Source organism: Oryx dammah, unplaced genomic scaffold (assembly GCF_014754425.2).
Source record: "Oryx dammah isolate SB20612 unplaced genomic scaffold, SCBI_Odam_1.1 HiC_scaffold_4, whole genome shotgun sequence".
NCBI lineage: Eukaryota > Metazoa > Chordata > Mammalia > Artiodactyla > Bovidae > Oryx > Oryx dammah.
In genome coordinates this window covers 9,404,944-9,417,225 of record NW_024070188.1, presented here as the reverse complement: position 1 = coordinate 9,417,225, position 12,282 = coordinate 9,404,944, and the positions used below count along the sequence as shown (strand labels likewise).

Sequence of the window (12,282 nt, the reverse complement as noted above, 5' to 3'; positions counted from 1 at the left end):
TGCACTGTCCTTTCACCAAAGCCCCCTGCCTGTTATTCCCCATTCTGTAATCTCTCTTTCCCTTCCCTCGAACAGTTCCTGGTCTTTCCAATTCATGTGAAAAGCTATTTTTTTTTTTTTTTGAAAAGCTCTCTATTTATTTTAAGTTTCATTTCTGTTTGATTTGGCTCATCACCTAAGCCAGTTGAGATCTTGCATATCCTTTTTCCATCACGTGGGTATTTGTTATCTGTTTCAGTTTAGAGTCCCCTGGAGTTGCTGGGAGTCCTTATTAAAACCACTGGGGAAAGCACTGACCGAGATAAATAGATACTCCAGAAATTCCCTTTAGGTCGATGCTGACTTTCTTTGCCGTGGTCATTCAACCTGTTTTAGACCCAGCCAACTTCCTTGATCCAGTTTAAAACTTTCTGTCTTGAATACAAGACAAAATACTATGAAAGACATTGTCTAACCTCTTGCTGCAATCATGATATGCCATTTTATGTCATTCTTTCTTGCCAATTCAGCAGCTCTATCAACAATTAATCTGGGATGATTTACTCCATATTATCCCTATTTCTTTTTTTTTAAAACTTGATTTTCTAAGTCAACTCAAACCAAGTTATTAATAACTCAGTCAAGAATCTTGACTGAAACATCTATCAAATCTTTTTGTGGAATCTGTCTCTTTTCTCTGACAATGTAAACCATAATTCTCTTCTATTTTTTCTGGCTCTTCAGGGATTCAGCTCAGAGAACACATTTGCATCCCCAAGCCTCTCCCCAAGCCTCTCCAAATACTCATATGTATTTTTTCCTAATCATGAGACTTAAGGTGTTTTGTTTTTTTTTTTTTTTACAATTATACTCTTAGAATTTCTATGCTTATCTTGGTTTTGATTCACTCTTAGCATTATTTCTTCTGACCTTTTCAGCCTGAAGATTGTTTTTGACAGAGAAGATGAAACACATAAGTTTGAACTGAACTCTTATGCGTATACAATGCATATAATACATATATAAACATATGATAATAATTACATCTTAAATTTCTTACATTTTGAAATAATGAAAGCATTTTGATACATACTCCATTCTGTAGGTGCACAGCTATAATTGTCATATATGTTCTCAACTTTACTTGATACAAGGATCAGTCACTGAATATTTCCTTTGAACATCCTTTTCTCAAGGTTGACCTCAATTTCTCTTGCCAAGAAATAAAGATTTGTTTCTTCTTGATAAAGTTTCAGAATGTCCTGGAACAGTCTAGTTCATTTTAACTAGATAATTTTTGAAGAGGGCAGTATGTGGGTCAATACCAAAATAGCTTATATGCATTGTCGTACATATTGTCTGAAAGACTGCATACCACACTGGAAAAAGCAAATTCCGTACATAATATGGCAAAATACCCAGGGCTTACCTGTTTAAGGAGCATCACATAAAACTTGAGTTGACGAAGGAAATGGCAATCCACTCCAGTGTTCTTGCCTGGAGAATACCAGGGGCGGGGGAGCCTGATGGGCTGCTGTCTCTGGGGTCGCAGAGTCGGACACGACTGAGGCGACTTAGCAGTAGCAGCAGCAGGGAATCAATACATGCTTTGTCAATGCTAAAGGCATCTGTAAGAGGCAATAGACCCAGGAGCTCATTGTCCTTGTCACATTTTGGATATTATTGCCCAGATCTACCTGTTACTTAAAGTTGGATGTGACAGCCAGGTGGATTAAAACCTCACACCTGGCCTTCCACATTGGAGTTGCGGCTGGGCAAGCAAGGAACGGCACAGAGGGTAGATGGGAAGATACGGTTCTCAGGCACTCTTTAGGTGTATGATCGGAGTTGGTGCCAGGAGCCCACAGCAAGTCATGCTTTAACTTAATCAATGTATACTAGGTAACTGCTTTGTACCAGGCATTATAAGTGTGGGCAGTCCAGGCTGGCAATGGGTAAGACAGACACTTGGCTGGTGTTTACTGTCAGATCTTTAGTCCCTGAGAAGCAGTCTTGGAAAGATATATAGGCAGGACCACAGGCATTTCAGGGGAACTAGGATTCCAGGAAGGTGTCAGAATGAATGGGGAAGTGGTCACATGGAGAAAGCTCAGGAAGGAGTGCTCAGAGGAGGGCGTTAGCAGAGGAGCTCTTTGCTGGGTAAGTAAGGGCGTGACTTATGTAGCAGAGCAGGCACTTCAGTTCAGTTCAGTTCAGTCGCTCAGTCGTGTCCGACTCTGTGACCCCATGAATCGCAGCACGCCAGGCCTTCCTGTCCATCACCAGCTCCCGGAGTTCACTCAGACTCATGTCCATTGAGTCGGTGATGCCATCCAGCCATCTTATCCTCTGTCGTCCCCTTCTCCTCCTGCCCCCAATCCCTCTCAGCATCAGAGTCTTTTCCAATGAGTCAACTCTTCGCATGAGGTGGCCAAAGTATTGGAGTTTCAGTTTTAGCATCAGTCCTTCCAATGAACACCTAGGACTGATCTCCTTTAGAATGGACTGGTTGGATTTCCTTGCAGTCCAAGGGACTCTCAGGAGTCTTCTCCAACACCATAGTTCAAAAGCATCAATTCTTCAGCATTCAGCTTTCTTTACAGTCCAACTCTCACAATCCATACATGACCACTGGAAAAACCATAGCCTTGACTAGATGGACCTTTGTTGGCAAAGTAATGTCTCTGCTTTTGAATATACTATCTAGGTTGGTCATAACCTTCCTTCCAAGGAGTAACCATCTTTTAATTTCATGGCTGCAATCACCATCTGCAGTGATTTTGGAGCCCCCAAAAATAAAGCCTCACACTGTGTCCACTGTTTCCCCATCTATTTCCCATGAAGTGATGGGACCAGATGCCATGATCTTCATTTTCTGAATGTTGAGCTTTAAGCCAACTTTTTCACTCTCCTCTTCCACTTTCATCAAGAGGCTTTTTAGTTCCTCTTCACTTTCTGCCATAAGGGTGGTGTCATCTGCATATCTGAGGTTATTGATATTTCTCCCAGCAATCTTGATTCCAGCTTGTGCTTATTCCAGCCCAGCATTTCTCATGATGTACTCTGCATATAAGTTAAATAAGCAGGGTGACAATATACAGCCTTGACATACTCCTTTTCCTATTTGGAACCAGTCTGTTGTTCCATGTCCAGTTCTAACTGTTGCTTCCTGACCTGCATATAGGTTTTTCAAGAGGCAGGTCAGGCAGGCACTTAGGGACAGCCTTTTGTGACCACAGGGCAGGTCATTGTGACTAGAGAGCTGGGTGGAGCATCTGTATTTTGTTTCTGGCCAGACTGGATGCAGGTGTCCTGTGGTGGAAGGGACAAGACAATGAGGGAGGCCCAGGTTGTTTCTGTATTGCAGCAGGGCTGGGACTGAGCCTGCTGGTGTTTTCTAAGTCACCATGGATTGTTTGCATTATTTCTCTCGTATCTGTTAGCATCAAATTGTGGATGAGATGGCTCAGAGCTACCCATTTGAGCTGTATATTCCAGGGATCCTTTTAAGAGACTCTAGAACTAGAGGATAAGTCAAAAGAAATAATATTTGGCCCTTGGAAAATTCTGGAAGATGTTCCCTTGGGAAATGTAGGCACCCAATAAAATTCTGAGGTCCCTCCATGATGACTCTGCTTTTATGATCATAGTTATTCCTAGACCCTTTTCCTATTTTTTTAAAAATTTATTTATTTGGCTGTATTGGGTCTTAGTTGCATCGTGTGGCATCTTTTGACTGTTGTGGACTCAGTAATTGTGGCTTCTGGGCTCCAGAGTGTGCAAGCTCAGTTGCAGTATCTGGGTTTTGTTGCTCTGCAGCATGTGAGATCTTAGTTCCCCAACCAGGAATCCAACCTATATACCCTGCATTGGAAGGAGGATTCTTTACCACTTGGGCCACCAGGGAAGTCTCTAGACCCCTTTCCTATTAGCCAGGATCCTTATGGCCTGGACAAGGCTTTGAATATTGATATAATTTATGATTACTTTCAAATTTCTCTTTCCTTGTCACAAACTTGACTAGAGAGCATTAAAAAAATCACTCACTCAGTTGTCCCCTTATGCAGATGGTCTGTCATTTGAGTAACTAACACCATTTTCCTCTGAAGAATGAGCTGAGATCATATTTGATAGACACAGATACATTTTCTCCAGGACTTGAGATTGCTTTAGTAGCTATCAGACATTTCTCAAAGATCTGGTGAGATAGATTTATTTTTGAACATCTTGGTAATGATAGCAAACTGTGCCATTTGTCTTATCATTTTCTCCAACTGACTTCTTGATTAATCTGATGTTGCTGCCAGAAACAGACTTCACATCCTCTCGAGATTGAAAACTCTCTGGATGCTTTTATTGACTGCCTTATATGACTTTTCTCTAGTTAATATACAGTCAACATGCTTTTAACTTCTTCTAAAGTAAAGGAGAGATTGGAAAACAGTCCACAGCACATTATTTTCTATTTTCAGTGTGTGGTGGGTATTTATCCTTTGATAAGGGGGAATGCTCTTTCAAATAATAAAAAGGACAACATCATTATTTGGTTTTAAACAAAATTTCTAAAAGTCCTACCATCTTCCCCTCTTTTCTCCCTCCTTTCTTTTCTTTTTATGCTTCAGCAATTATTTATTGAGTGCCACCTCTCACTGATTGGTTGGTGTACCCTGTCCTCGTGGGGCTTATGCTTAAGAGGGAGAGACAGTTGCTAAGCGACTGATTATGAAAGTTAACTTATAAGAAAATCTGGTTCTTGCTTGTTCCCATCTGGGTTTTTCCCACTGATGATCTGAAGTCCCTTGTTTTGTGACCTTTGCTGGTACCTGTCTGACAAATTCCTCTGCTGTTGGATGAAGGAAGTCACAAACCACAGTGACTGAACCTCCTCTAATTCACAAAACCTTCTTGCATTCCTTGGGACCTTCAGGGTTAATACCACTGTATTGGGTCTCCTAAATGGATTACAGTTCCAAGGCAGCTCTTGCTAAATCTTTCCCACTCTCTTTAATCACGAAAACTCCTCTCTGCACAATCTCCCACCCCCTTTTCTCATGAGAGGTCAAAGCCAACATAATTCTTCAGTGCAAGATTTCTGTATCCAGCTCAAGATTTATGTTCCAAAAATCTATTGATTCTTCTGTAAAAAATGTCTCCTTTCTCCTTCTCTTAGAATAAGTCTCATTTCTCTCTGCAGACTTGCTCTCTCTAGCTCGTGTCCTCTCATCTCCTTTGGACATTTGTTCAAACAAAACTTGTTCTCTCCCCCTCACCCCCAACTCTGATTTTTACCAACCTTTAATTGATTTGTTTCTCTACAACTCATACAGGGGCTCATATCTCCTTCACACTTAAAAACAAGAGGCAGAAACAATCGCAACATCAGCAATCATTAACACAAAACCAGAAAAGCCCTATCATAGAAAAGAATGAAATAATGCCATTGGAGTGACATGGATGGGCCCAGAGATTATCATACTGAGTGACGTAGGCCAGACAGTGAAAGCCAAATATCATATAATATTGCTTATATGTGGAATATATAAAAAAAGGTACAAAGGAACTTATTTACAAAACAGAAAATAGAAAGCACAGATGTAGAAAATAAACTTACGATTAGCAGGTGGCAAGAGGGTGGAGAGACAAACTGGGAGATTGGAATTGACATATATATACTACTATATATATGAAATAGATAGACAACAATTAGTACCTATTATATAACACAGGGAACTCTATTCAATACCCTCTAATGTGGGAAAGCAGTGTAAAAATGAGTGGATATGCAGTGCATAGAATGCGTCAACTTTAACTAGCTTCAAGAGACAGGAATACTACAACTAGCTGTTGATTTATAGGTATTTTATTTTTACAATTTACCACCTTTCTGAGTTTACTAAGCCCCAACTGGGGCTTCTAGATATAAAATTATTTCACTTCTAAAAAGAAAACTGTGGGTTTATGTATAACTGATTCTGTTTGCCACTTTGCTGTATATCTAAAACCAACACAACATTGTAAATCAACTATACTGTAATAAATTGTTTTAAAAAGCCTTTTCAGAATATTTCAGCCTGTTGTTTGCCTCTCATCCCTTACCACTCCCTTTTTAACCTCCTCCCTGACCTCATGATTAGCACTGTTTTCTTTTGAAGGTGACATTGAGTGACTAGCCATTGATTCATTCACTTAAGATAAGTACTTGGTTACTTTTGTATGGCAGGCTCTATGAGAGGTTTGGGGGTGAGCTTCCAGTCCATGCCTTTGGAGAACATTTGCAGTGCAGGATAACTATTAGAACAGAGGTGGGATGTGCAAGACATGGCAATTCCCATGTGTCATAGCCCTTTGATTCAGTTCTACAGGAACAGATGGTTTTGAATACTTTTGTTCTTGAAACATTGCCTTGTAGATTCCATGGCACTGCACTATCTAGGTTTGCTCTTAACTCGAGGAGGCATTCCTTCTCTGTCTCTTTCATTGGCAGCTGAACATCTCTACCAGTTTTTGCCCTTTCTATGTAGACATAGCCTCCATTTCTTTTTTTTTCTTTAAAAAACTTTTTATTTTATATTGCAGTAGAGCTGATTGACAATGTTGCGATAGTTCTAGGTGGATAGAAGGGATTCAGCGATACACATATATGTATCTAGACTCCCCCAAACACCCCTCCCCTCCAGGCTGTCACATAACACTGAGCACAGTTCCCTGTGCTATGTGGTAGGTCCTTGCTGTTAGCCATTTTGAATACAGTAAGGTGTACAAGTCGATCCTCAAAACCTCTACTTTGCCAGCCGTGGCTCTGTTAACTGCAGCTGAAAGACGAAGACTGGGAAGAGCTGAGACTTAGAAGTATGCACCCTCACTGAAAGAGGAGCCTGGCGGGCTGCAGTCCAAATGGTCACTAAGAGTCAGACATGACTGAGCAGGAAGGAATATCCTCACTGAGCACCAGGCTCAGAAGGAAACCAGCGGGGCAAGGCCAGCCAGGCAGGTATAGTGCAGTATACAGAGAGAGGGCAGGCGCTCAGTTAGTACACAGCATCAGGAGATGTTACACACACAGGACATGATGATCCTGAGAATTAAGACCCTTACCAGCTCTCTTGAACTATCTCGGTCACCTCCAAGCTCTATTCTCTACACCAGGTCCAGGTTTGTCTTGGTGAAGCATAGCACTAATCACATCACTGTCTTTTAAAAATACCTTCAGCCCAGTTCCCAGACCCACTATTCTGATTTCTAATGCCATTAATTTGTTTGGACTTTTGAGGCTTTATTATTGAATGGCATCATACGACCTGTTCTCTTTACTGTCTGGCATCCATTCTACAGCATTCTGCTGTAGAACCTTGTGGGTTTTTTTTTTTTTTTTTTGCTAAGTAGAATTCCACTGTAATAACGTACAACAGTTTTCTTGCCCACTTTGTTGATGATCATTTGGGTTCTTTCCTATTATGGTTTTAGAGAATAAAGTACTTTTGAAGATTAAAAAAATAAAAACACCTTCAGTAGTGTTCAAGACTCCTAGCATTCAAGACTTCTTGTGATTGGGTGTTTTAAGCATCAGTTCTCCTTTGTTCCTGCTTGGGATCATGTGCTTTAACCAAACTGTACTACTCACTAGTTCATGAACACCTTCCATGGTGTTTTCCTCTTTGTCCTTACTTTTCCAGTGGCTCTTTCCCCTATGACCTCTCTCCCTCTGCCTCTATCCCTAAATCATTTTATGCTTTCAACTTAGCCAAATGTATGTTTCTACAACATGCTCTTGATTTTACCATCTGGAGGGGATTGCATCATTTTCCAAGTTACTAACGCTAATTCTTAAAAAAAATTTTATTTTATTTTGGGGGATAGCCAACTAACAAAACAATGTTGCGACAGTTTCACGTAAACAACTGATGCTAATTTTTAATATTTCTTTTGACATTTGCTACAGCAAAGAACACAACAAGATATTTATGTATTCATCTTTCTTATTAGGCTGTATACTCCTTAAAGGAAGAAGCCATGATTATAACCATCTTTGTATGTATTTTCAGTTCCTAAGACAGAATGTTGCACATTGGAAATGCTCAATAAATGTATATGGAGTAATCCCTTAAATTGTGCTGCAAAGGAAAGTTGCCATTATTAGTTTATTGTTTGATTCATATAAATTTATATTCTTCTCTGGAAATTATCCCCAAAATTGTGTTTTGAGCTTATATTAAGTTTATGATTTGGTGAATGACAAGCTTCTCTGGGAAACATTAAACTGAGAATGCTATGTTCCATCTTTTCAATCAAATATGAATTTACTCTTCAAAAGAAAAAAGCATCCTTTAAGAAGGTTGAACAGGATGGCACTCTTGAAAAAGCTTTTCTGTCTGTATTTAGATTAATTCAAGGAAATTCTCTAATTCCGAGCCCATACTTTTTTTGCCATGTCAATTGGAACATTTTCATTCAATTCTAGCTTGAGGAGAAGGTTCATTCAGATCAAGGCTGTTGAGATCAACAGTGGAGCTGAGAGTAGTGTGGCGGGGGGGGTAAGGAGGGATCTAGGAATAATTCACTAACAGGGTCCTGGATGAGGACCAGTTGTAGCTGATGAGGGTGAAGGAGATCAACAGCCACCAAAAATATGAGATGTCTTGATTCAGGGATGTCCAGCTGACCATCAAGGCCAAGTTATCATGGCTGGACTTTCTAAACATAAGAGCTAGAGACACATTGGAAAACCAAGGTAAGTAGTTCTTGGTAGTCATCTACTAAAAATGAGTGTCTATCATGCTCCTGTCTTTAATTGGCATTGGGCGTGTGTGTGTTCAATCACTCAGTCATGTCCAACTCTCTCCGTCCCCATGGACTATAGCCCGCCCGGCTCCTCTGTCCATGGGGTTCTCCAGGCAAGAGTACTGGAGTGGGGTCATGCCCTCCTCCAGGGGGTCTTCTTGGCTCAGGGATCAAACCCAGGTCTCTTGCCTCTCCCGAGTTGTCAGGTGGATTTTTGCTACTGCACCGCCCGTAGTTGGCATTAAACAGATATAAATGACCAATGAACTAAAAAGAAGAGGTTCTGAAGTCATTGCTAGTACTTGAATAGTCTCCAGCCTTCAAGTGAGTGAAAATATCCTCTGCTGTCCTGTTCATCTTAACAGCCTTGGTCTTCTCACCCCTCAAATTAGATTTTAGAGATTACAGGACTCCCAAATGCCACCCACTTCTCAAAATTTAGGCTGTTATGCCCTCCTAAGGTATACTCTCTGCTCTCTAGATTAGTATCAGCTCTGTCCATGGGGTCCTCTCCATAGCTTTGGGCTACCTTCCTCATTTTTGGCTGTTACATTAAAAAGTTTAACCCAAGAAGTCAACTCCTCTTTAAGAAACCCACAATGTCTAATATCAACTGACTTCTCCTGTTACAAATATGCACTCTTGTTGTTCAAACTCACTATTCCCCTATCAAAAATCCAAACCAGCTGTTTCAAAACCTCAGTTCTATAGACTCAAAACCTAGGGAACTTAGTATTTCATAAGTAAAAAAAAATCTATTGCAAAATCACAAACATTATTTATTATTTAGTTATTATTTCTTGGTGTGCTCAACTGTAACAGTCATCTCCTTTTTACTTTAGTTTCATCTTCTGTTTATACAATTTAAAACTGTTTCCTGTGGCAGGCAGGGAAGTGTATTTTCTATTTCAGAATATTCATTTGCACCAAAGTTCTATTCTTTTACACACACACACACACCCTTCTTACATCTCCAATCCTATTAAACTTCACTCACTTTTTCTTTCCTATCATCATGATGACTACAGGTTCTAAGCTAAAATGCTGAACATGTTGTCTGATAAATGACTTGTCGTTTCCAGAGTAGGAGATAACTTTCAGATCTAAAATGGAGGGATTTCTAATCCTTTTATGGTTATAAGCCATAGCTCATCAGGATATCTGAAATTTAGCTATGTCTGGAAAGCCTGATATATGAAATAATCACACTCATAGACTTCCATTTTTTCTATGATACTTATTTTGTCCCCTGACTATATTTTGTTTTATGATCTTCTATTGTCTAAAAATTTGCTCTTTGGGAGAGCAGAGATCATGCTTTATATTCTTTTTCAATTCTTTAATTTTTTTCTGGACAACTAGGTGCATAATGCCAGTCACCAGGTATGTCTCATTCATCAGATAAATTATATAAAAACAGTATATTAAATATAACATGAAATCTTGTTGTTTTCCAGGCATTTGTCCGGGACAATAAATGATTCTTTTTCTCACACGTTATCCTTTCAACTTTAAGCATCTTTATTAGCTTTCTATTGCTTCTATAACAAATTACTACAAAGTTAGTGGCTGAAAGCAAAATACTTGTTATCTTAGAGTTCTGTGGGTCAGAGTCCCTTATGGGTCTCACAGAGATAAAATTTAAGGTTTTGACGGGGGTTCATTCATTTCTAGAGGCTCTTGGGGAGAACCTTCTTACTTGCTTTTCCAGCTTCTAGGTATCCCCCGCTTCCTCCCCTTGCGGGCCCTACCTCTATCTAAAAGCCTGAAATGTTGCATCTCTCTGATCCTTATTCTCTTCTCTCATCTAACTCTTACTTATCATAGCTGGGAGTTTCTTCCATTTAAGAAATCATGTGATCATTACTAAGTGAAGTAAGTCAAGACAGGATGACAGATATGTGATATTACTTGTATGTATAAAAAAATGATACAGACAATTTATTTACAGAACAGAAATAGACTCATGGACCTAGAAAGCAAACTATGGTAACCAAAGAGAAAGGTGGGGAGGAACAAATTAGTTTGGGATTAACATATACACACTAAGTAAGTAAAGTCACTCAGTCTTGTCTGACTCTTTGTGACCCCATGGACTGCAGCCCACCAGGCTCCTCAATCCATGGGATTCTCCAGGCAAGAATACTGGAGTGGGTTGCCATTTCCTTCTCCAGGGGATCTTCCCGACCCAGGGATCGAACCCGGGTCTTCTGCATTGGAAGCAGACGCTTTAACCTCTGAGCCACCAGGGAAGCTTACATATACACACTACTATATATAAAATAGATAGCCCACAAGGACCTACCACAGAGCACAGGGAACTCTACTCAATATTCTGTAGTGACCTCTATGGGAAAAGTATCTGAGAAAGCAGGGAGGTGTATATACGCATAACTGAATCACTTTGCTGCACATGTAAACCTAACACAGCATTGTAAATCAACTATTGCTGTTGTTCAGGCGCCCGGTTGTGTCTGGTCTGACTCTTTGAGACCCCATGGACTGCAGCATGCCAGGCTTCTCCGTCCCTCACCATCTCCCGAAGTTTGCCAAAGTTCACGTCCTTTGCATTGGTGATGCCGTCCAGCCATCTCATCCTCAGATGCCCTCTTCTCCTTCTGCACTAAATTTTCCCACCATCAGGGACTTTTCCAATGAGTCAGCTGTTCGCATCAGATGACCGACATACTGGAGTTTCAACTTCAGCATCAGTCCTTCCAATGAGTATTCAGAGTTGATTTCCCTTAAGATTGATTTGATCTCCTTGCTGTCCAAGAGACTCTCAGGCATCTTCTCCAGCACCACAGTTTGAAGGCATCAATTCTTGGCGTTCTGCCTTCTTTACAGTCCAGTTCTCACAACCGTACATGACCCCTGGGAAGACCACAGCCTTGACTACATGGACCTTTGTTGGTAGAGTAATTCTGTGCTTTTCAGCACACTGTCTAGGTTTGTCATGGCTTTCCTGCCAAGAAGTGGACATCTTCAGATTTCACAGCTGCAGTCACCATCTGCAGTAATTTTAGAGCCTGAGAAGAGGAAATCTGTCACTGCTTTCACCTGTTCCCCCTCTATTTGCCATGAAGTAGTGTGACCAGACAGGGAAGGCGATGGCACCCCACTCCAGTCCTCTTGCCTGGAAAATCCCATGGATGGAGGAGCCTGGTGGGCTGCAGTCCATGGGGTTGCTGAGAGTCGGACATGACTGAGCGACTTCACTTTGACTTACCACTTTCATGCATTGGAGAAGGAAATGGCAACCCACTCCAGTGTTCTTGCCTGGAGAATCCTAGGGACGGCGGAGCCTGGTGGGCTGCCATCTATGGGGTCGCACAGAGTCGGACACGACTGAAGCGACTTAGCAGCAGCAGCAGCAGCAGTGTGACCAGATGCCACGATCTTAGTTTTTTTAATATTTAGCTTTAAGCCAGCTGTTTCACTCTCCTCCTTCACCTTCATCAGGAGGCTCTTTAGTTCCTCAACTATACTCCAATATAAAATAAAAATTAAATTATAAAAATTTTA

At 40.7% G+C, this 12,282-nt stretch overlaps 1 non-coding gene across 1 annotated transcript; it reads right to left on the bottom strand.

Moving 5' to 3' along the window:
- Window positions 1-10,937: 10,937 nt before the first annotated feature.
- On the bottom strand, window positions 10,938-11,009 carry TRNAW-CCA. Its single transcript has one exon. It is a non-coding gene; the product is annotated as a tRNA-Trp (tRNA).
- Window positions 11,010-12,282: the final 1,273 nt, after the last annotated feature.